At 46.5% G+C, this 24,234-nt stretch overlaps 1 long non-coding RNA gene across 1 annotated transcript; it reads left to right on the plus strand.

Annotated features, from left to right (window-relative positions):
- Positions 1 to 2,178: 2,178 nt before the first annotated feature.
- LOC141728184 (uncharacterized) lies at positions 2,179 to 9,907 on the plus strand. The gene is made up of 2 exons (XR_012578983.1): positions 2,179 to 3,110; positions 4,398 to 9,907. It is a non-coding gene; the product is annotated as an uncharacterized LOC141728184 (long non-coding RNA).
- Positions 9,908 to 24,234: the final 14,327 nt, after the last annotated feature.

Genomic DNA, 24,234 nt, shown 5'->3' on the forward strand with positions numbered 1-24,234 from the left:
CAGGGTCCAACCTGGTCTTCAGATCTTCTGGACAGCTCCAGCCTTAGCCTGCAAAGAGCTGCTCTTTTCATCTGACACTAGGCACAAAATCTGCTGGCAAGAGACTTTCTTCCCTTGGATGCGTGTGGGGGAAGTACTGTTGCAAATCATGCTTAAAATTCAAGCTGGGCAGAAAAGCTTTGAAATGCCTTTAAAAGGCTGAGCAAAACATTTATGTATGGCTGAGTAACCTATCCCTGGAGAAGGGAGAAAGAGAACTGCTGGTGCCCCAACCATGACTGAGGTTTTTTCACCTATTCCTTCTTGATCTTGTTCATACCTTTTTTCCTTTTCTTTTTCTTTTTTATCATCCTTAGAGCTCCCTGGTAATATGGTCCATATGTTTATTCTCCTTCCAGGGAAAGCGATGCCAGCATTCACATTGCACACTTCTACGCTGCCATGTTTTCCTAATGTGCAGCGGTTTGTTAGGAGGAATTTCAAGGCTTTCCATAATTTCCAAACTTGGCAATTAGATCACTACCTCCCCTCTGCCCTCTTACAGTGAAAATAAACTCCCATTTCCTTGACTTTCCCTCATACCAATACCCAGGAATTTCTGAATGTTTTGTGATTTCTCCAAAGCTTTCTTCCTCCAGGTAACTGCAGAGTATTCAAGACAAGGTCATGGATCCCATACACAGGTCTCTAGCTGAAATGTAGCCATTCCTTTGCTAAGCAAAACCTCTTCTTGCCCCTGGTTTCCACACTGTAGCTTGACACCTTCTCAGTTGTTTTCTTTTCTGCAGCATTGTGGATGGGGAAGGTTTCCTGCCCTGGGAAATTAACAGATTTTGATGCCACACAAAGAATATCAGTGTCTGGGTCTTTTACTTTGCTTTTTCTCTGTCATCTTTCTGTTTCCCTGTGGTCCAGCAGGAGATGTGGTTGTGGAACACTCTCAAATCCTCTGTGCATCTCATGAGACAAGATGGTGGTGGGTTTGGTAAGGATGGGAAACTGCAGATTCAGAAATAGAGGAGAATTTTTCCAGGCTGATTGACCATTTTTTGAATCACATCAAGTCCCTCATTCCGGCAAAATTTCAGCTCAGGACAGCAAGATTTTGCATAACTAAATTTCACCATGTCGCACTTACCCTTAAGAGATGGATTCTGCAATGGTACGAGCTTACAAGGGAGATTCTGCGAGTTCCAAGGCATTCAGTGCTGCCTTCTGAAAAGCTGTGAGAGCTTGGTAGAGATTACATCAAACTTGCCTCCAGGAAAATAAAAAATACAGACGGCAGGAGCTAAGCAGTTAAACAGGAAGAGAGAATTCAGGGCATGTTCACGAGGAAGTTTTGCAAATCCCAGTTAGAAAATCTCAGTAATATTTTGGGGTAGGTGAAACAGAGACTTAATAGGAAGAAAGTTTCCCGTGTACTGAGGAGGAACTGTTCCTAGCCAGAAGCCTTGAGCAGAGGGGATCAAGTACAGTGTTTCTTTTAGGGAAAGAAGAAATTGCTGCTGAAAGAAAAGATATCAACAGTGTGTCTGAGTAGACCTACCGATTGCTGTTCATTTATGCTAATAACTTTGAACAAAGAGAAATTTCCCCAGCAAGTGGCACTTTTTCCAGACCTGTGCTGTCAGGCAGGAAGTTCAATACGGATTTGAGTTGTTTGAGATTTGAAACTTGAGCCATTCAGAAGACCTAATGGTCTTCCTGTCAGATTCTTTAAATGACAAAATTCCAGTCTTCTTGCTATTGGCTGTGAATTCATGCCAAAATTTCATTAACTGTTTCTTTCTTTCAGGCTTTTTATGTGAGTTATCACAGTCTGAGATGGGAGTATTATCCCCATGCCTTCATTCTCAAGAGCTGACACTTCTTTCTTTAGCAAAAGATCATGCAAAGCTGGGAATGGGATGAGCCCTATGGTTAGAGGACAATTTCTGTCCTGGTTAAGAAGATGTTTGATGGTTGCTTTGTGCTCCTTAATTGTTTAGAGGTGGATAGTGAGTGTACAGTTTTCTCTTTCCTTGTTGAGTGTAGGAGCTCTGAGATAAGGACAAAATTATTTCAACATCTTGATGTTTTCTTTTATATATGATAATCAACTTTAACCTCAAACAAATTAAGGCCATGTGACCAATAATTTGTGATGTATTTCCTTTTGCTCTACTGATGACAGTCACTGAACTAGCCATGTGTTGAGTATGGCATAATGTGGGATCTCAGGATTTGAGTCCTGGGATGCCGGGCCCCCGAGACCACCCTTGGGGGGCCCGGGAGTCCTGGAATGTTGCCAGAAGTGTCTGGTGGCAGGACTTTGACCCTACACGGGAGACGACACCTTTATGAAGATAAGAGGGCCTCACCGGGGTGAAGGGTGGAAAGATTAGCTAATTAGAGGGTGAGAAACAGGGTTTAGGATTTATGTACAGGGGGGTTTAGAGGAGTAAGATGGAGGAATTGAGGTGTGTCCTGCCCTCCTTCTTCTTCCTCCTCTCCTCCATCTTCTTTGGCCACGGTGGCACCTTTGGATTGGTTATTACTAAGAGTACACCGAGTTATAACAATAGATGGTATTGGGGAAAAATGATAAATATTGTATACGTAGCAAGGGGTATAAAGATACGTGGCGGTCCGGGGGACGGCACAGTGTGCCCATGGCTGACTGCTGAGCGGATCTTTGTTCGGCTGAAAGAACATCTTTTAGATAAACAATTAATAAACATAAAACCAGAAAGAAGAACTGAAGCCTCTTCTCGTTCTTCGATACGCGGGCTGCCCCAAGGCCACCCCGGGCCTTTTCAGGCCCCTCAAACAGCCGAGATAAACCGGACATTTGGCTTCCACTGGGTGAGCACGAACCACCACAAAACCTTTCGGGGGGGGGCACCACCACCACCTTCAAAGCCCTGAAGATCAGAGAGAAGAAGAAAAAAAAAAAGCCAACAGAGACTGCAAAAAAACAGCAGTCACTGAGAATTCCACCTCTCAGTTTCTGCCGAAGACAATTCGTAGCAGAACAGCCCGGACTGGAACCAGAAGGCGCCCTGGGACCACCTCTCGTGATCTGCTGGACAGATCGAGACGTCCAGACTGCTCTGGCGACAGATTCGGTAAGAAAGCCTGAAAAATAAGAACATGGGGGGCACACTTTCCCAGGAACAACGGGAAATTTTGTCCGCCCTACAGGGTGTGACAGAAACGTATACAGAGGGAATTCCAAAGAAAGAATTAAAACAATTATTACTATGGGCAAGGCTAAACTACCCACTGGCAGAAACGTGCCTGCTATTTGAAGTGGGGTTCTGGCAGGAAATAAATAGACACTTATATTTCTTAGCTACTAAAAAAGATGAGACAGCGTTGAAGCTGCTGTCTCCTGCAAGAATAATGCTGGAAGGGATTTCTATGCAAACGAAATTCCAGGACCCCCAGACGCAGCAGACGTCCGGGGGGGGAGGCCTCTCTGAAAGAGGGGGGGGGCAAGGCCCCGGGAAAGAAAAAATTAGCTCTGGCCTTAAAAGGCCGAGAGGAAAATGCTCTTGGAGAAAAAGAGCAAGAAATATTATTAAAATACCCGGTCCCAAAACCCAGAAACCCCAGGAAACCCCCAAAACGTCCAAAAACCCCAGAGAGCATGGAGGACTCAGGGGCAGAGGGGGGGGAGAGGGGACCGGGGGGCGCGCTTTCTCGCGATGCCGCGGCAACGGAGCAGGGAAGCCAGGCTGCAGCGGAGCAGGCGGGGAGCGCAGGTGAAGAAAAAACAGAGGATACGTGTTTTCGCGCGGCTTTGCTTGACTCGGGGCCGGGGGCAGCGGCAGCCCCGACCGGCGGGGATGCGGGGGCGTGTGCGGCAGGCGGAGTTCGCGAGGGCTCGGGAAAGCCACGGACCGGGGCCGGGGCGTCTGACCCAGGCAGCGAAAAAGGGGAATTTGTGCTGCCCCAAAAAGCTGCCATGCGGGGACGTAGGAGGCGTGCAGTTGTGATATCAGAGCCCATGCGCAGATCCGCCAGGATTGCGGAACGCACGCGGCCGCCGGCGGGAGGGAGGCTGCTTGTACCGGCAAAAGGGGAAATAGACACGGGAACGGAGGAGGAGGAGACAGAGTCAGGGGCAGACCAAAGGGGAGATATCTCAGGGGTGGAACAAGATGGAGACAGTGAAAGTAGTTCGGGAGACACAGGGAGCGGCTCGGAGAGCCCGCAGACGCAGAGAGCGCAACCCGGGCGGGAGCGGGACACACCCCCTGTAACATCCCGGGCGGGGAGGGGCCACGTTAGGGAGTTCATATCCCGGGGCCCCCTGCCTTCTCCAGACTTGGTGCCCTTGATCAAAACCCTTGGAGTCCAAGACTCACCCCCTCAGGAGAGACGTTCTGGTGTTCAAACCCCAATTTCAGCTGAATTAAAAGCCGAAAACACGCCGTCCGAGACAGGGAGGCGACCAATATGGCCACCGGCAGGAAGTGAAGCAACAGAGTACGCTACGTCACCAGAGCCAGGGAAGCCGGTGACAGCGCCATCTGGTGGCTGGAAGACAGAAGTGCACGCCATGCCGGATTGGATCGGCGGAGCCACAGCGCCATCTCATGGCGAGACTGCAACAATGCAACAATTTTTCCCAACATTATATAAAAAGAAAAGCATTTTAAAGAAAACAATGCCAACACAACAAAGGGATTATCCATCGACTTCAAGGTTTCATGAAGATGATGAAAGCTCAGATGAAGAACAGCTACAAGAAGGAAATGTTATAAGGATCACAGCATCAGAAGGGGTTCCTATATGGATGCTGTCAGCAGCAGAAGCAACAAAGAGCTTCTTGCATTCAGTGGACACCACAAAAAAGAAACATCAACGGGATCCTCGAGCTTCCTTTTCGGATTTGGGAGCGAGGCCAAAAACCTCAAGGCGAAGAATGAAACGTGATGAACCAACAACATCCACAGCACCATTATTCATACAAATTCCAACGGAACCTGAAGAAGAAGAAGAATTTCAGGGGCCAGTGAAGACGATGGATTGGAAGCGAATCAGAAAAGCGTTGGCAAAAGAAAAGCATTTATTCCCGGGATCAGGGGATCTGACAATGCCAGTGACATATGATGCCCAGGGACAGAACCCAAGGTGGGAAAGGATGGGTCATGAAATACTCAAGGATTTAGGGAAGGCGGCTCAAACTTTTGGGCTGAATTCACAATACTTCAAACAGCTATTAAGAGGGACATTCGCTACATATGATCTCACACCATATGACATTCGAAGTATTGTGGCAATGATTCTCACTGACACCCAAAGCCTTGTCTGGGAAAAAAGATGGAGAAAATATCTCGCTGAATTACGGAACAGATACCAAGGTGGGCCAAATGCAAACCTCACAGAGGGGCAGTTAGCAGGAGATCCTCCAGATGACAACCCAGGGGAACAAGCAGCTAGGCTGCCACGAAGAGTATTAAGTGACATCAAGGAGGCAGTGAGGATGGCAATTATGCAAATCGCACCAGCAGGAGCCCCAGAAGTCCCGTTCTCTTGCATCAAGCAAGGTCCCACAGAGCCATTCATGTCGTTCATCGATCGACTCACGCAAGCCGTGGATCGACAGGTGACGATAGAAGAAGCGAAGAGGCCTCTCTTGGAAAGCTTAGCCTTCGGCAATGCCAACCCGGATTGTCAACGGGTGATTAGCGCCATGCCAGGACGGCCATCCTTGGCAGAGATGGTGGAGGCATGCAGCAAGGTGGGAACACCTCAGCATGTCGCAGCGATTGTGAAGAATGAATTGAGAGAGGAATGGGAGAATCAATTAAAGGGACATTCAGAAAAGCAAGCAGAGGACAAGACCCTAGAGAAGATACTGGAAAAAATACTGCATCAACAGAATGAGAACATCAACAAAGTTCTTGCGACGATGCAGAAAAAGAACAATCCCCCAAGAGGACAGTGCTATAGATGTGGGGAGCTTGGGCACATGAAAAGGAACTGTGCACAAACACATACGCCGGCGCCGGTACAGAAGGCGGAAAGGCCAGTTTGCGCACGGTGCGGGAGAGGAAGACATCCTGCGAAAGAATGTTATTCCCGAACAGACGTGGATGGAAATCCGTTACCGTATCCGGGAAACGCAAGGCGGAGCGCGGACCAGCGCGCTCAGACACAAGTACTGGCGGTGTCGCAAGAGCAGACGGGGCAATCATCAGTGAGCAACAAGCAGACGCCCTCAGTAAAACCCTCAGCCGATTCCACAGTGACCCAGACCTCCTCCCACCAGGGGCACAGTGCACATTGGCAGCTTCAAAATTAGTATGCTTTCTAGACGAAAGTCATGCGGAAATACCAACAGGTGTCCGCGGGGACTCATATAAGAAGCAAGATTTCCTGATAATCGGACAAGATAAGTGCAGTATTCTTGGACTCATTGTCTATCCAACAGTTATCTCAGCGGACAAAAATACAGAATTGACAGTGTTGGCAAGAGCACTTCGTCCACCATTGACTGTACCAGAAAACACTGTGGTTGCGAGAGCCTTTGCACTGCCGCCACACGCAGTTGGAGAGGTCATGTCAATCTTCGACGAAGAAGGTTTCCCTATGAAGGAACATGTTGAAGTACATACAACATGGGTGAAGCACATAGGTCGAGACCGACCCACGCTCACATGCCAATTGACATGCGGGAACGGAACAATAGCGATCACAGGCATGCTCGATACAGGGGCGGATGTAACAGTGATATCATACATCTTTTGGCCACGCAGCTGGAGCTTGGTCGCGCCACTGGGTTCTCTCTCAGGCATAGGAGGAGCATCTCTATGTCTGCAAAGTGAGAATTCTGTCGTTGTCACGGGACCAGGAGACAAGACGGCGGTCATTCGTCCTTTTATTGTCCAAAAGCCGATCACAGTCTGGGGTCGAGACCTTTTGGCACAATGGGGTGCGAAGATCGAAGTGGATTTTTAGTAGGGGTCACTGCAGCACTCCCCACACTGAAACTGACATGGAAAACCAATAAACCAGTTTGGGTGGATCAGTGGCCCCTTGAGCGGAAAAAGTTGAGTGCTTTGAGAAACCTGGTCCGAGAACAATTGCAGGCGGGACACATCAAGCCAACAGAGAGCCCTTGGAATTCTCCAGTGTTTGTCATCAAGAAAAAACTATCGGGCAAATGGAGATTGCTACACGATCTCAGGAAGATCAACGACGTCATAGAAGACATGGGACCGCTTCAATTGGGACTTCCATCTGTCTCAATGATTCCCAGGGATTGGCAACTTGTGGTCATTGACCTCAAGGATTGTTTTTTCAGTATCCCACTTCATCCAGATGACGCTCCGAGATTCGCCTTTTCAGTTCCGAGTATCAACAAGGAAACGACTCTGCAGCGGTACCATTGGGTCGTTCTTCCACAGGGTCTAAAAAACTCTCCGACGATCTGCCAATGGTACGTGGCACGAGCTTTGGCACCAGCACGGAAGAAATTTCCAAAGGTAAAAATCATTCATTATATGGATGATTTGCTCATTGCAGCATCAACACAACAGGAGCTGCAAGAAGCTCGTGACTGTGTGATCGCAGAGGTGCAGAAGGCAGGTCTAGAAATCAGCATTTCAAAGATTCAAGAGGTTGCACCTTGGAAATATCTAGGGTGGAAAATTTCAGAAAGAACAATAAAGCCTCAAAAAGTGGAGATCAGCACCAACATCACCAATCTGCACGATTTGCAACAGCTTCTGGGAGAAATCAACTGGATGAGGCCGGTTTTGGGAATCACAAACAGCGACATCCCAGCGTTGCTCGATCTTTTGAGAGGAGACACAGACATTCGGTCTCCCAGGACACTCACGCAAGAAGCAAAGAAGGAATTGGAGAAAGTTGCAGACGCGATACAGAAAAGGCAAGCACATCGATTTGTTCCAACATTGCCTTTTCAGTTGGCAGTGCTGGGGAAGAAAACACAGTTCCATGGTTTGATCTTCCAATGGGACGAGTCGCAAAAGGACTCTTTGATAATCATAGAGTGGATTTTCCTACCACACAGGCCCGCAAAAACAATTCTTACAGATTTGGAGATGGCAGCACAGATCATCATAAAAGCGAGAACAAGGTTGCTGACGATGGCAGGAAGAGAATTTTCAACCATCAGGTTACCCTTGAAACAAGACTATTTCGAGTGGGCGATGCAACAATCGAAAGACCTGTTAATCGCATTGTTGGCGTTCCCAGGAACTTGCACAATCCACTTTCCGCAACACAAGATACTGCAATCGCAAATATGTTATAAAACAAAACCAAGAATAAGTGAAGAACCTTTGGACGGGATCACAGTGTTCACGGATGGCTCAGGGAAGACACACAAGTCAGTGATCACATGGAGAGACTCAACGACAGGGGATTGGGAATCTGATGTGAGGAAGGTTCAGGGCTCTCCACAAATTGTGGAGTTGGCAGCTGTTGTCCGAGCATTTCAGTTGTTCAAACAACCTCTCAATCTGGTGACAGACTCCGCATATGTTGCGGGTGTGGTCAAGAGATTGGAAGGTTCGCTCTTGAAAGAAGTCAGTAATGGGGTTTTATACTCCTATCTGACGAGCTTGAAGGCATTGCTAGAGGGCAGGGAAAGAGAGTATTTTATCACACACATTAGAGCGCACACGACACTTCCGGGATTTCTAGCGGAGGGAAATGCTCGAGTGGACAGGTTGACAATGCCCATTTCGCAAACACTGCCGGACATTTTTGAGCAAGCAAGGTTAAGTCATGCGTTTTTTCATCAGAATGTGCAAGCGCTGATGGAGTCCTTTCGTCTCACAAAGACTCAGGCGAGGGAGATCATTAGTGCTTGTCCAGACTGTCAGTTTGTGCAGCCACCTTCTTCCACCGGAGCTATTAATCCGCGGGGGCTGCAAAGTCTTCAGTTGTGGCAAGCTGATGTCACGAAATATCCATCTTTTGGGAGGCTCAAAAATGTTCATGTTTCTGTAGATACATTCTCAGGTGCAGTCTTTGCTTCAGCACATGCAGGGGAAACAGCAGACCATGCTTGCCGACATTTTCTGCAAGCATTTGCAGCATTAGGTGTGCCTCAGGAGATAAAAACAGATAATGGTCCAACGTATACAGGCAGGGTGCTTGACAAATTCCTGAAAAAATGGGGTGTCAGACACACGTTCGGTATTCCACATTCACCCACAAGTCAAGCAATCATTGAAAGAACACATCACACCCTGAAATCCCTTCTGGACAGACAGAGAAGGGGTGAACCAGAGGCAACACCTCACATGAAATTAAATAAGGCACTGTATGTGTTGAATTTCCTAAATAGCTCATCCTCGGAACCTAATCCACCAATCGTGAGACACTTTCTAAATAGCACACAGGCAAAGCTAAGGGAAAACCCTTTGGTTTTGATCAGGAACCCAGAAACAGGACAAATAGAGGGTCCTTTCAGACTAATCACTTGGGGCAAGGGTTTCGCTTGTATCTCCACAGATCGAGGTCTAAAGTGGGTGTCGGCGCGGCACGTGAAGCCATTCCGGACGCGAGAACCCGAGAACACTGATCCGAGAAACAAAGAGACGAGTACTCAGACAGAAGTCGAGACTCAGGCCGGAAAGAGCGATCCCGAAGAAAAATAAAAAGAAACTAAGGACTTTGGGGATTTCTGTATAAAAGCGTAATAATGAGTGTCATGATGCTTATGTGCATCATTCTTTCATTCATTGCAGCAAGTAAGGGAGAAGATTTACCTGTAAATCAGCCAAGGCAAAATCTATGGGAGACTTTGGCTCAAGCAGCAAATCTAGATAGTATTTGCCTGACACATTCGAGGCCAGGAAAACCATTTTCTGCATGCATGGTTGGATTGCCAGTGGACGAATGGCCAATTCCAGGGCATTCCGCAGTTAACATTTCACAGGTCATTGAAAATCCTGTGAAAGAGTGGTGTGCTTGGACACATCTACTCCCTGTGGCTTCTACAGAACCTCAGGAATTGGAGATTTTTGGGTCCATGACAATGGGATTCTGCATGCAGTTTGAGGTTCCGGAGGCCACGAAGGCAAAAACTATCAATTTGACTCCCAATCATGAGTTTTATAAGAATGCATCGGCTTGGTGCAAATATACAAAGAGAACTGCCAAAGGATCAATCCAAGTCCCAGTGCAATTGCCACGGGGTTTGTTTTTAATTTGCGGGGACAGAATTTGGCACGGCATTCCTGCTAATGCCACGGGAGGTCCATGCGGCATTGGGGAAATTTCAATGCTGTCGCCTGATTTGAACATGTTAAGAGAGAAAAGGCGCAGAGGAAAAATATCAATCCAAAATTATGCGACAGATTGCAATGATGAAGTATTTTCTTGGGATAAGAAAACAAGCATTGCTACGGCGATTTTCTCACCTCAAACAGCATCAGGGGTGGCTTTAACTCAGATTGACCACATGGGTTGCTGGTTGAGCAAACATGCACGGTCTGTGTCTGTCGCATTGGATGACATGTTAAAAGACGTTAGTGGTATAAGACAGGCGACTCTTCAAAACAGAGCTGCAATCGATTATCTATTGCTCGCCCATGGACATGGGTGTGAAGAGTTTGAAGGGATGTGCTGCATGAATCTCTCAGATCACTCAAAATCGATTCATGAAAGTATTAGAAACATAAAAGACAGCGTAAATAAGCTTGGCGAGATCACGGGATCATGGATTGATCAGCTGGCAGATTTCTTTGACATTTCTCCTATTTGGAGAAGAATCTTAAGGATAGGGTTTTATGTTTTAATAGTCCTACTAGTCCTCATGATTGTCGTCCCGTGCATTTTTGTATGTCTGAAGCGCGCCATGAATCGGGTGATAAAAGAGGTTTTCTTGGTGCAAACAGAAGGGGGAGATGTGGGATCTCAGGATTTGAGTCCTGGGATGCCGGGCCCCCGAGACCACCCTTGGGGGGCCCGGGAGTCCTGGAATGTTGCCAGAAGTGTCTGGTGGCAGGACTTTGACCCTACACGGGAGACGACACCTTTATGAAGATAAGAGGGCCTCACCGGGGTGAAGGGTGGAAAGATTAGCTAATTAGAGGGTGAGAAACAGGGTTTAGGATTTATGTACAGGGGGGTTTAGAGGAGTAAGATGGAGGAATTGAGGTGTGTCCTGCCCTCCTTCTTCTTCCTCCTCTCCTCCATCTTCTTTGGCCACGGTGGCACCTTTGGATTGGTTATTACTAAGAGTACACCGAGTTATAACAATAGATGGTATTGGGGAAAAATGATAAATATTGTATACATAGCAAGGGGTATAAAGATACGTGGTGGTCCGGGGGACGGCACAGTGTGCCCATGGCTGACTGCTGAGCGGATCTTTGTTCGGCTGAAAGAACATCTTTTAGATAAACAATTAATAAACATAAAACCAGAAAGAAGAACTGAAGCCTCTTCTTGTTCTTCGATACGCGGGCTGCCCCAAGGCCACCCCGGGCCTTTTCAGGCCCCTCAAACAGCCGAGATAAACCGGACAGCATAACACTGAAAACCAGCACACAATGACATTGTCTGGTTTGCTATTTCAATAGAAATTCTGGTTCAGGCCCCTAGAAGGTCTCCAGTACTTCTCTCATTTCCATTCTGTCTGACAGTAACATATCTGCACCATTTCCATGATTAGGAAGGCTCTACTAAGGTAGTGCCAAACTCTTTGGACAGCAAGATGATGAAGGATCCTGTGTAGCATTTATTTTACACCATACCTGAGCATTTGTGTGAGCCATAGTGCAAAAGGATATTTGTCTAACTTGAAAAAAAAAAAAACAAAAAAAAACCAGAAAAAAAGACAGCTCTTGTGTTTCAGGTGGATTCTAATGTTGTTAAAAAATATTTGCTGACCTCAGAAAAATGGAGTTCTCTCACATTGCAATGAGTCTTCAAGCCAAGCAGCAGAGGAAGTAGGCCGATATGGCTTGAGCAGTCTCAAAGGAATCAGATTCAGTTTAAACCTCTAGATTACCCAATTATTGCCATTTATTGGAACTGGTTTCCCGGAGAGTGGGAATTACTTTTCTCTGAATTATGCAAGAAGATGTGCACCTTCCCTTCCAAAAAGAGTCTGGAAAGATCCTGTTTTCCAAAAGTACTGAGGGAAGCTCTGAATGCTCAGCCCTATATCTGATTTTATACTCTAGGAATGTTTTAAACTCAGACACAGACATTTTATATTCATGGAGTGTGAGTTTTCTGTGATACAGCTCTGGGTGAATATTGATTTTGTTCCACGCTCCACAAAGTTGCACTTGTGCGCTGTGGAGAGGAAAAGCCCTGGATTAAAGCTGCTGTAAGAAAATTCAGTCATGCAGCTCATGTATGTGGACTTGTACAGATTATGGGCATGCTTTATCTCCTGGATTAAAGCCTTCTGCCTTGGCCTGAGAGCTGGCTGCACAGGGACACACAGGGCACGTGGGAGTGCACACTCTCTGCCAACTCATTTTGTTGCTGTCTCACCACAGTTCATTCTGCCTTCACACTTGAGACTGTCTGAGTGTAGGAAAAATCACCTGGCAAGGGAAGGGAAATCTAAACCCACATGAAGACTTAGATGCTTCCTTGGAGCATGCCAAGGAAGCTGTCCAAGGCTGCCCTCTAATTTTGGATTTTGGTGTGCAACAACACATTCCTGCCAAGTAAAGAAGCTCTCTTTAGGTCTAGGTGTCAGTGGCATGAGTCTGAATACATTGCATTTCTGTTTCCATTAGTCTGGAGATGTGGAAGAAAATCTGAAACAATACCTGCTGCCTGTCAAATCTGAATGAAGTTGCTGGGGGTGGGAAAAATGAGTGGGTAGAAGAAATCTACTGCTGGTTTTGCCCATGTTTTACCTTTGGCACTCATCTATTTGGTAAAATCATCTGCTGTCTGGGCATCTGCCTGTTGCTTAGCAGCAGAACTGTTCTTCTGATGCTCTGGAGGACTTTATCTGGGGACATGTCAGAGGAAAGAACTGGTCCATTATTGCTCTCAAACATTGGATTTATTTTTTTCTTTATCCATGACTTAGAACAGCAAGTAATTTACAGAGAAAATACCTTGTTCCTCAGTAATTCAGTTTAAGGGTGTATAGAAAGAATCTGGATGTCTTCTTTAGTACTTTATGTACTCTCTGAGCTTTAGAACTCTTATTAATTCTCTAGTCCTCATGAATTTTTTTTATTCACAAAATTTATCTGGGTCTCCTTGCTGCCAGTGCTATCATGGGTGGGTGTTTGCCCATTGAATAAGACGTATGTGTCGTTCTGGTTTGTTGATAGCATCGTGAATCAATAGCTGTCAGGGGATGGTGGATAATTTGTGCCTTGCATTATTGCTTAGGAGAAGGAGGGGAGGTGTTCAGGAAATCAGAGAACACAATGAATAAGTAGGCACATGGGAATTTATTTTGTTCTGCATTGGCATCCAGCTAAGCCAGAGGTAAAACTTCATGGTTTTTGGGACAGCACTAGGTGACTGGCCAGGAGGATGGCACAGGAGAAGCAGTCCAGAGGTACATGCTGGCTCTCAGGGCAGTGCTCAAAAGCCACTCACGCTGTTGTCCCATTCCTGAGCATACCAGAATTGACATGTGCACTTCACTATTTGTAAATCCCTTTCTGCCTCTGCACAGCCTTGGTCAGCCAAGCCCCATTTGAGAAGGCTTGCACACTTTTACCCAGCACAGATGGATCCAGAAGGGCAGCAGCTGAGGAAGCTGATGTTTGAGTAGAAGATGCACAGTGAATAGTTTGGAGAAGACACATGACAGCGTGGGACAGGACAGGAACAGAAATCCAGCCTCTGCACAAGCGGCCAACTCCTTACAAACAGCGCTGGAATCGTGTCCTGTGAGCTCTGCTCTATGATCTCCTTTTGGAAAACCTCATCCAGCTTCATCCTGTTGTCCAATCCAGTGCAGCTGCTGCACTTCCTGCCTTCAAATTCCTGTTGGCTGATCTCAATGTGAGAGATGCTCTCCCATAACGTCCTGTGCCCAGGGCTGGACCTGCAGAGTCCCCCACTGCACTGAGCCACCTCTGACTCCTGCTGGTGCTGGGCACATGCTGGCTGTGGTGTTTTCCTGCAGCTCAGCTTCCTCTTGTTGCAGTGCCAGAAGAATAAGGAAATTCAGTGACAGAATCACAGCACCATTAAGGTTGGAAAAAATCCCTAAGCTCATAGAGTCCAGCCATTAATCTAACAGTACCCTGTTGCACAGCTTAACCAGGGAGGTTGTCAACCACATTTACCTCAGGGACCAAAGATTGCTGAGAGCTCTGGCCCAAGCCCAGCCTCTCCTCTGCACTGCAATCCTGTTGCAAGCAGCCAAAATCTGCCTATTAGCTTCCCTGCTGTCTCACATCCCTGTTTACTTTCTACTCTCTTTGTGTGATGTTCTTCCCTCAGAGCAGAGGTTTACAGGCTGCCTCTGTGCAATCCCACCTCCAATCCAGGAGCCAGTGCCAGCCCCATGCTCCAAATCACACCAGTCACAATGTACCTCCTGTTGCCATTCCTTGGAAGAGGACTCCCTCAGCCTTCTTTCTTCCACTTGACTTTTTGAATGTGTGACCTAATCTATAATTTTTTGGCTCTGATGGCCAGAGCACACCTTCATGTTGGCCTTGGTGCAGAAGAGCAAATAAATGGGGGATGAATTTAGGCCTGGAACACAGCAAACAGTGTGGATGGACATTGGCTTTCTTACCCAGTTAGTCTGGGATGTGTTGGCACCTGTTCAAGCAATTTCTTGTTCAACCTGGACATTCCTATCTACTTCTGTAACACTAGTGGGTAATGTTATGCAGCACCGAGGATAAATTCAAGGCCCAAGTGATTCCTGTGTTGTAAAGAGGCATTTTGAACTTCTGGCACGAGATCTGACTGGCGGCGCCCGTTTGAGTCGAGTCTGTTGCTGTACACCAAAGCTCACCTCTTCCAGCTGGCACAGCGAGAGCTGGCTGCCTTTCGTCTGCTTTGCACCTCATCAGCAGCGAGGATGATGCTGGAGCCAATTTAGGTGGTGATGTGGTAGACAGTGCGCGAGGCAGAGCAGGATGCTGGGAGTGGCTCCGCATCTGTCTCCCATCACGGGCTCTGGCTGGGATTTCTCGTCTGGCTGTGGGAAGAGCAAATCTCAGCGAGCGAGGAGCCCGTGCACCCGCAGCACACAGTTGTGCAGCTGGGGAGGGAGCAGCCTTTAATAAGCAAGGTTAAGGCATTAGTTTGGGTGTTGCAAGATCTGGGCTCTTCTGCTGGGCTTGTGTCACTCGCTTGTGAGATTTGGATCTGTTTTTTCAACCCAGCAGAGCCTTAAGCTCTTCCGCAGTTGTTAAATTGCACAAAAATGGTCTTGATGGGGTGTGGTGCAGTTTGGCATTTGGAAAGAGGTGTGAGGCCAGTTTATTGGTGAAAGGAGCCTTAGAAAATTCAAAGCGTTGTTCTGACTCTCATTCATGGAGTAGTTGAGGTTGGAATGGACCTCTGGCGGTCACCTGTCCAACCCCTCGCATTCAAAGCAAGGTAATGCTTCTTGTACTGCTGGCTTCCAGCAATTTCTTTACTGGTTGTGCAAGGCTAAGTGAATTCTGAATTTTTAAATACTGTTTCATTGCAAAATTCCTTCCATTGTTTGTCTGGTCTGCATATCTTCTGAGTTTGAAAGAGCTTTTTGGGCTGAATGGCGCCAAAATGTGGAGTGGAGCCTTTCCTCTGCACATCCTCTGCTCCATGGACAAATGCCTGGAAATCAGTTTGATTCACAACAGATTTCAAGCCTGTGGATCCCCAGAGGGATCCTCTGTTTATTTCTGAGGGCTCTGGTGAAAAGAGAGATTGTACTGCGTGCACAGAAATGTTTGAGTGATATGAGGGCCTGTTCCTCAGCTGGAGCAGATGCCACCCATTTGGCTTTGCCACAAGGCTCTGGGCCATCAACAGCCCTTGGATGAGCACATGGATGCTGAGAAGCTCCACTGTCCCAGAAGGAGAGCAGGAGTGAGCAGCTGGAGGAGAGAATACCAGTGAACCAGAAGTTTGTTCACCACAGCCACATCTCCAGCACAATTTCAAGCCTCAGCTCACAGCAGGAACTGTGAAGAGTGCCCTTGGTTTGAGAAGGCTGGGGCAGGGTTTAACCCTCCTCTTCACATCTGTGCTTCCTGGGTTTTGGAAACTTTCCTGCAAACCACAGCCCTCTTAGAAGCTCTCAGACCTTCCTTCACCCCTAGTTTAAATAGTAGTGCAACTTTCTTTGGTAGTTATCTGTCTCCTGCCCAGCACCTCATCAACAGGGCACAGAGCTTACGTCTGCCTCATGTGGGCAGGCATCCTTTTCCAATTTTTTTGCAAAGTATGAAAGGCTAACAGAAGAAAGCTGGTTGCTATCTGTGCCGCTGCTTAATCCTCAGTCTCCAATTCCCACTATCAGCACTATCAAGGAGACTTTTCTCTCTGCCACCATGTTGCAGAACTGCAGATAACATAATCCTAAATCCCAGGTAAAATTTTGACCCTTCTGCCGTGCAGCTTTATTTTTGAAAGCAAAGTCTCTTGCATCAGATGAATCACGGCTGGTAATATTCTCCTTCAGCCTATATTGCCTTAGCATCAAACTAAGCCCCATGTGCTTTCTGCTCTCTTATTTTCTGAAACTATTTTCAGTTTTCATTTGAAAATGTCTTTTAATATGGCCTTGCATGTAAGACCTTCTGGGAAGAGGAATCAAAAAATTCCATGATGCATCTTTCCCTCCTGAAAAGCTTTGTTTTATGGCTAAGAGGAATTATTCTTGCTGCCCATAAAGTAATTTTTCAAGCATGTTGGCCACAGACCAGGTAAGATTACTTCCAAATCCAGATAGCTGTGGATTTATCAAGCTATCTAAAATGCACATACACATGTACATATGTTTAAAAATATCCAGTGGGGCATTTTTTTTTTCTGTTACATTGAACAAATTCAATCAAATTCATTAAGTTCCCCCGGTTTATTACCAATGGAGTTGAGACTGGGCTATGGTCCAGGGACTGCATCTGTGCAGGTATTATTACCATGATCACCTGCACTTGTCATAGAACAGATTTTTCTCTGTGTGCTAATTACAACCATAATGTGTGCTTTAGTTGCAAACAATAATGTCTTATAGGAATACACTTTCATTCTTAACTGCTTTACAGTAAAGCACATGATTCATGATGGCATCTTTTGGAAAATCCCAAGTGGCTGGAGTCTAAGCAGTATGGGAATATATGATGAGCCAACCTCCCAGCTCCTGTGGATGGTCTTGGACACAGAGTGGGTGAACTTTGTGGGTTAATGCACTAATTGGAAAGGGTATGTGGAGGCCTTTTTCCAGGCAATGAGCAGCTACAGCACTGGGTTTTCATGGAAGCAGCTGTGACCCTGCTATCTCCAGCCATGTAGGTTGCTTGGCATTCACAAGCAATATTGGCTTTTAAGTGGATGTGGGTTAAAACCTTCTGCTGACATCTTTATGGAGTGTTTTATTCTGCTTTAAGATTAGGAAACTATTATTTTTGTCTAACATCAAGTTCTCATGGCCACTTGGCAGTGTGACTGCAGAGGCAGGAGCTGGGGGAAAATCCTGGCACATCACACTGGGGGATTAGGAATCTTGCAAGCATGCTGTCTCCTCTGAACCTTACCAGTCCTGGGCTGCTGCTTCTTAAACAAGTTCATGCGCCCTGTGCCACTGGCACATTGTGAGCTCAGCAAATCCAGACTCCCGTGGTTAATCTGGAGGCGCCAGTGGCAACTTCCAGTGCAGGTCCTGACCAATGTGGCGTCTGCTGCACCACAAAGGAGGGCAAACCACCTATGTGACCTTTCCTGATTAGCTGGGATTACTGAGCAGAAGAGTTTGACCAGTAAATGAGAAAGCCAGTCAGAGGGAAAGCCAGGCTCTGTGTGCTCATTGTGATCACGAGCTGCTGGTAGGGTGTGGTGTCCTGTAATGCTGGGGTGCCTAAAAGCACCTCTGCACCTGCCCAGAGCCAGGGGCTGCTGGAAACCCTGCCTAAGCCCTGAGCCAGTTCCATAAAATGGCAACAACATGTGGCTGCTTTAGAAAAGCCACCCCAAATGGTTTCTGCATCCCTAGAATCTCACCTTCTTCACATGAAGTGCTCACTCACACAGCTTGAGGGCCTCTTCACAGCCAAGTCAAATAAAGCACCAGAATTGTAGCCATGATTTTCTGAACTTGTTTTGAAAATTTCCCTTTTTGGGCACCTGACTTAGTGTGGTCCTCTGGCATCTAAAAGATATGCTGTGGTCCTGTTGACACGTCACGTTGCTCACATGAATACTCCTTAAACTTTCCAGTGTCAGGAAGATCTTGCTACCTTCTTCTCTTTGTAAAAAGTTTGTTATGAAATGTATCATACATGATTATAAAACCTCCCACCTTCTGTTTTGAGTCTTTCAGGGTGGAACTAAAACAAGCCACACACAACAGTTTCTGTTTGGGGCTTCATACTTAAATGTTTTTTTTTTCCCATATAGTGCAGGAGAAAAATAGGCAGTGACAACTGATGGAAGAGGAATTTGAGCATCTGGAACAGGGTAAAATCCAAGAAAACAGTGAACTCTGTTAGATTTTCTTCCCACCCTGAATTCTGAATAGTTTTTCCATCCCACAAAAACACTCAGGGAAGGGAGATGCTTTTCTCCCTGTTTAACTGTCACAAAAAGCATGCTGTGAATCAAAGGTGCTTCCAAGAGCATCTGGAAATATTTCCCACCCCAAGCAGAGACTGGTGATGCCTGCTGTGAATGATTTGCAGCATCCCCCCCCCAAAAAAAAAACAGAAAAAAGAAAAAAAAGGGAAAAAATAAGTGGGTGAAAGAAAACTCAGCTAGCACATTTTCAGGGGTGTGAGGACAGCAGGTGGAAGAAACGGGGGCTGGATGTGGGTCAGCAGCTGGTACCCCATGGTGACGCCAGTGTTTGCTGCTGTGAATGCAGTGCCCCTGGTCCTGGGCAGCTGCCTGACTCTGTGATGGGTCACACAGGTCTTGCTTCCAGCTGTCCTGGTGCCTTTTCCAAAGGCAACAACAGGGTTAAGAGCAAAGCTTGGTCTGTGGAAGCCCTGATTCCCACCTGGGTGGCAGTGTCCGGATTGGCAGTGGGGGAAACCCCCAGGTTCATAGCTACTGTTCAGTCCCATCGCTGGGGCACATTTCTGTGGTGCTCTTTTGTTGGCAATACCTGACTGTGGCCATTTCACAAAGTAAAGAACATCCTGAAGCAATGGTGATGATCACTTTGGTGGGTCTGGTACACAGAGTCACACCCTGCTATATCCAAACCACCTCTGCTGCAGGCAAGTGCCCCTTTGAGCTGGAGAGGCAGTGATATATCCTGGGATTGTGCTGCTTCTCCCAGGGAGACCAGGAGGGCTACTGATCTCTCATCAAACCCTCTCATTTTAAGTGGGGGAAGCCTTTATAGCCAGTGTGGAACTGCAAGAATTTGCTTTTCACTTAACATGCTCTGACACATGTTTCCTACATGATCTTGGCCAGTTATTTGAGATCTCAGTGTTTCAGTTTCCCATGAGAATACTGAGACTTCCCTTACCTTGAGGTTGTATTCCTTATTGCCAGGGAGGGGCTAGGGGATCACAGGAGAGATGGATGCTACACCTATATGTGCTATAAGCAGCTCTCAGCAAGACATTTCTCCCTTTCTTCTCCGCTCCTCACTGCTGGGGCCTCCTGTGTAGCCAGTTCTGCTTGCAGTGAGTTTCTAAGAGCTGGTAGATGTGGGCTCCTAATGATGCCCCTTCTCCAGACCAAGACAGCCATCAGAAGACACAAAACTTTGACTGCAGGCTAACCAGTGGGTCACAAATGCCATCTGCAAGGGCATGGTTAATTCAGCCCAGCTGCCAGGGCTGCCTGTGCTCCAATTCTCCCGCCTGCTGCTCCTCTAACCAGGGCTGGTTGGGTCTATTGCTCTGTCATGGCCAGTGTCAAGTAATGGACATAGAGGGGTTTTATTTAGGACTTGTTAACATGAAGAAAGCCTGAGATTTTCTGAGCCTAGGAGAGAACAGCTTCTGCAATTAAATGGATGCTGTTCTGCACAGGCTGTTCACTTTTGCTGGTTTCCTGGTGGTAAGCTCCCAGCAAAAGCCTTGGAGGGCAATACGTGGAGAATACATAAAGACATAATATGGCAGAGAAGAAAATCAGAAATTTTTCTCATGCGTGTGTCTGTCTATTGAGATGTATTTATTATCAGTTTCATATAATTTTATATTTTCCCATGTATTTCAGATATATGGTATGATATAAAAATACGGAATCTCACGACAGTGTTATAAATGATTGGAAATTACCAGCTGGGAAATTTGTCTTCTGCAATATATAACACAATGGAAGCATGTTGTATTAAAAAAAACCCCCAACCTTATATTTAAAAAAAATAAAATAATAAAAAAGAAATACTTGTCATAAGCAATCTGTTTCCCAGGAATATTCTGGATACAAAGTGGAGATTTATAAACCCTGCAGTGTGTGCAGAGAAACTGGATGAAAACATGAGTTGCTGGTTGGCGTTAAACTGCAGCGGCATTCCTGCAGCTCTCTGCGTCCAAGCCATGTGTACAGCATGGATCGCTTCCAGCCGGGAATCCAGCAGTGCTGCTGTCCTCCTTTCCAGAACTTGGGAAGACTGCACCTCCCTGGTGGGGCTTGCATGGGTACAGGACAGATGTTTGCTAGTCAGCAATTGGCCTTGCTAAGCTTTGGACGTGATTCTGGGCCTTTTCTTTTTCTCTCTTTTCCCCTCAGAGACAAGGAAATAAATTACTTTAATTCAGCTGAGGATGCGAAGAGCTGCTGCTCATCATGGAAGTAGATGTTTGCATTTTTTGTGAAGGTAACTAGATTTCTGAATAACATGTATTTCAAAATAATTGTGCATCCGTGGGAATCCAGTTCCTGTTTTTGTGCCAAATAACCAGACATCTGTCAATTGATATAAAACTGGATGTATTCGACTTAATAACTAGCAGGCTGTTGTTGTTAGGCCCTGCCACTCAGAGAAGCTGTGGCAAGTGCTATGCATTTGGCTATTGATGACTGTTGGCCCATGTGCCAATAGCAATAATAAGGCTAACCAAACCGGCTCATGGAAAGATAAAAAAAATCCCTAGATTTTCATCCCAGGTTGGGAAATGGGCAGCATCTACTGTTCTCACATTAGCCAACACACAGAGGGATGTGGAATGAGAGTGTAAAGGGCCAGAAGCGATGAAAAACATACTTCGCATTGCATTTCTGTGAAAAATTGCTTCCAGGAGCATGATGGTGGGAAAAAATGGGCCCACTGACCTGATCAGAGAAGGCTCACTTGAGCAGCAGCCAAGGCTTGGCTGGGGCAGGGATATAAACCTTCCCGTCTTGGCCTGACCAGATCAGTGCTGGTGGATTCCATTCACAAAAGAAGGAATAACTCATATTTTAATGCAATGGGTAGCCTGATGTAGGAGTCCTTCTCTTTTATGGCATTTGTGAACTGTCTCTTTTTCCTAGTCTCATAACCATCTGGTAGTAATTAATATCCCCTTGGAAAGCCAGGAATGTCTTTTCCCCCCAAAGACACGTAACTTTCCATGCTTCCTTGACTCTTCACAGAGCCTCCAAGAAAATCTCTCCCAGCTACTTGCTAAAAAACAGTTCTTAGGGAATAGATTTACTGCTGAAGAATATTTCAAGCTTTTCCTTTCCATGCAGGCATCTTCTGAGGCCACATTCCCAGTCTGTTTCCTTGGGTGGGATGAGCGCACGTGGCCAAGGAGGTGTCGGTGAGGGAGAGACTCATGGCAGCCAAAGGCAACTCTGAGCTCAGCTTTGCCTCCTTCATGGCCAGACAAGAGGAACAGTGAGTTCTGGAGCATGGAGCAGCTGCCCTAATGCAGCCATCTGTCTTGGGATGAGATGGATCACAGCCCCATTGCTCTGGACTGGCTGTAATGGGAGAGCATCACAATTAGCGGGATGGATGGCAACACTTTGGAGCCTAATGGTGGACGGGATGGACACCTCCTTTGATCACTTGTGTTGGAGGAGAAGCTGCTTCTACTATATGTGACAGGTCTGAAAAGGATCACTGACAGCTTTGGCTTCACATGTGCATGAAAATCTATCTGTTCTCCTGGATGGCTGGTGGCACAGTGACCTCAAGGCTGGAACAAAATCCTGATGCAAAATGAATACCTAAAAATGGGCAGAGATGTATTTATGGGGCTGAGCTGAGAGTGGATTCACACAGTCCTTTTTGAATATACTAAAAATAAGCACAAACACTAATGGCCTCTTTAATGGTTAGAAAGACATTAATGTTAATGGACTTCTCTCCTTGCTATCCACTCTCTGCCTAAAATGTGTTTGGTGTCATTGGCCAAAGTCAGACAATATCACCCAAGCTAATTCTGTCTGAGTGAGTTAATGAGCAACACAGGCACTCCTCTAGGGATTTCAGGTGGCACAGCTGTGAAATATTTAGTGAGATAAGGACTTATGCTGTTTCAAAATAGTCCAAAGAAACACATCAAATCCAATTTTTGAAATGCTAGGACTGTGTCCTCTGCATACTGCTGTATTTTCTGTCCCTGTTTGTTTTTTTTTTTTTTGTTGGTTTTTTTTGGGTTTTTTTTTGTTTTTTTTTTTTACAGAAATAGCCAGGGAGCAGGGCAGGGTGGAGGAGGGGAGGAGGGGAAAGGAAAAAACCCACTAAAGGCAAATGTGGGAGAATTTGATGTATCTATATAAACCTGTATTTTTTTCTGTTTCAACTATTTTTAAATTTTTTTTTCCTGGAGATGGAAATTTTGTTCTTGCATTTTATAATCTTGCAGCATCACCTTTCCGCGAAACTGGGGAAAGTGGAGGGAAGATGGGGAATGCATTTCTGGTAATATCCAGCTGCTTTTGTTAGATCACCCTCTAATTCCCAGTCTTTGTATTCCGCAGCCTTATTTACATTGCATTATCATTTCATTTATGGGCCCCTCGGAGATCTCGGTCACTTTGGGGAGCTCTCTAAATTTGCCTTTCATCACGTATTAATGAAGTGTTAATAGCTGGCCCCAGCCGCTGGTGGGCAAACATGTGCGGTGTGTTTGTGCTGCGCCGCTGGTGCGCGGCCGGCGGGGACATCCGCGCCTCCGCCCCGGTAATTCCCGCTCGCCGCGCTCGCACTCGGCATCCCCGCCCTGGGAGCCAGCACAGGGCACCCCTGTGTGCTAAACCGAGCTCCTGAAGCTCCCAGCACCGCGTCGGGTGGCAGAGCGCAGGAGGAAGGGGCGAAGTCACTGAAAATCGGGCGGTTTCTGGAGGGTGGCGCTAGGCAGGAGATCTGCGGGCTGGGCGCACATCTGGCGGCTGGTTCGCTCCAGAAATCAGGCAGAGCAGGGGCAGAGCAGGGGCGGTCGGTGACTTCTGGCTGCCCAAATTGGCAGGACAGGAGGTCTGAGCCTGTGCCACGTTCCGCAGGGATTTGGGGGTTTTGACTTGCCTGTCGCTGCTTTAGCAGTTACTTCTGTCAGTAGTGGCGTCTGGTTATTGATATCTTCCATACAGTTCTTCCATACAAACAAGAAGAAAATATTTTTTTAAAATGAGCTGGGTAAAAAATGGAGAATGTGCAATTATGAGCAACTTAATTTTTTTTTTTTTTGCTTTTTTTTTTAAATTTTTTTCCACAAAAGTCAGGTTGCAACTTCATGGGGGGAAATCCAACCCTTTTTGTTTGTTTTTTCCCCCAGTCCCCACTATGAGGGAGCTTTTAATCAACTTTTTTTCCTGGGTTGTCAGGAACCACACATTTTCCCTATTCTCTTCTTGTGCATTTCTTTACCTTCCCTTTTTTTGCCTTCAGCTGCCGCTGGACACCTTCTGCCCTCACCTGGCAGCGCTCAGATCGCTGCTCCTGAAGTACAGAGAGGAATAAAATCTGATCCCCTGGGAGATGTTCTCCTGGGCATCATGCTAAGCAGGATCCGAGTGCTGCATTCATGCCAGTGATGGGAAAAGGCACAGCGATGTATTTTAAATACACTTTCGGGAAGAGCTTATTGACAGGTCCTTGATGAATGCTAAATAAATGCATCTCCCAGACGTCATTACTGTGTGAGAGAGGGGGTGATAAGCATCCTGAAGAAGATTTTAATGTCCCAAAACAACCCTTCCTGA

The sequence above is a fragment of the Zonotrichia albicollis genome, chromosome 2 (assembly GCF_047830755.1).
Source record: "Zonotrichia albicollis isolate bZonAlb1 chromosome 2, bZonAlb1.hap1, whole genome shotgun sequence".
Taxonomy (NCBI): Eukaryota; Metazoa; Chordata; class Aves; order Passeriformes; family Passerellidae; genus Zonotrichia; species Zonotrichia albicollis.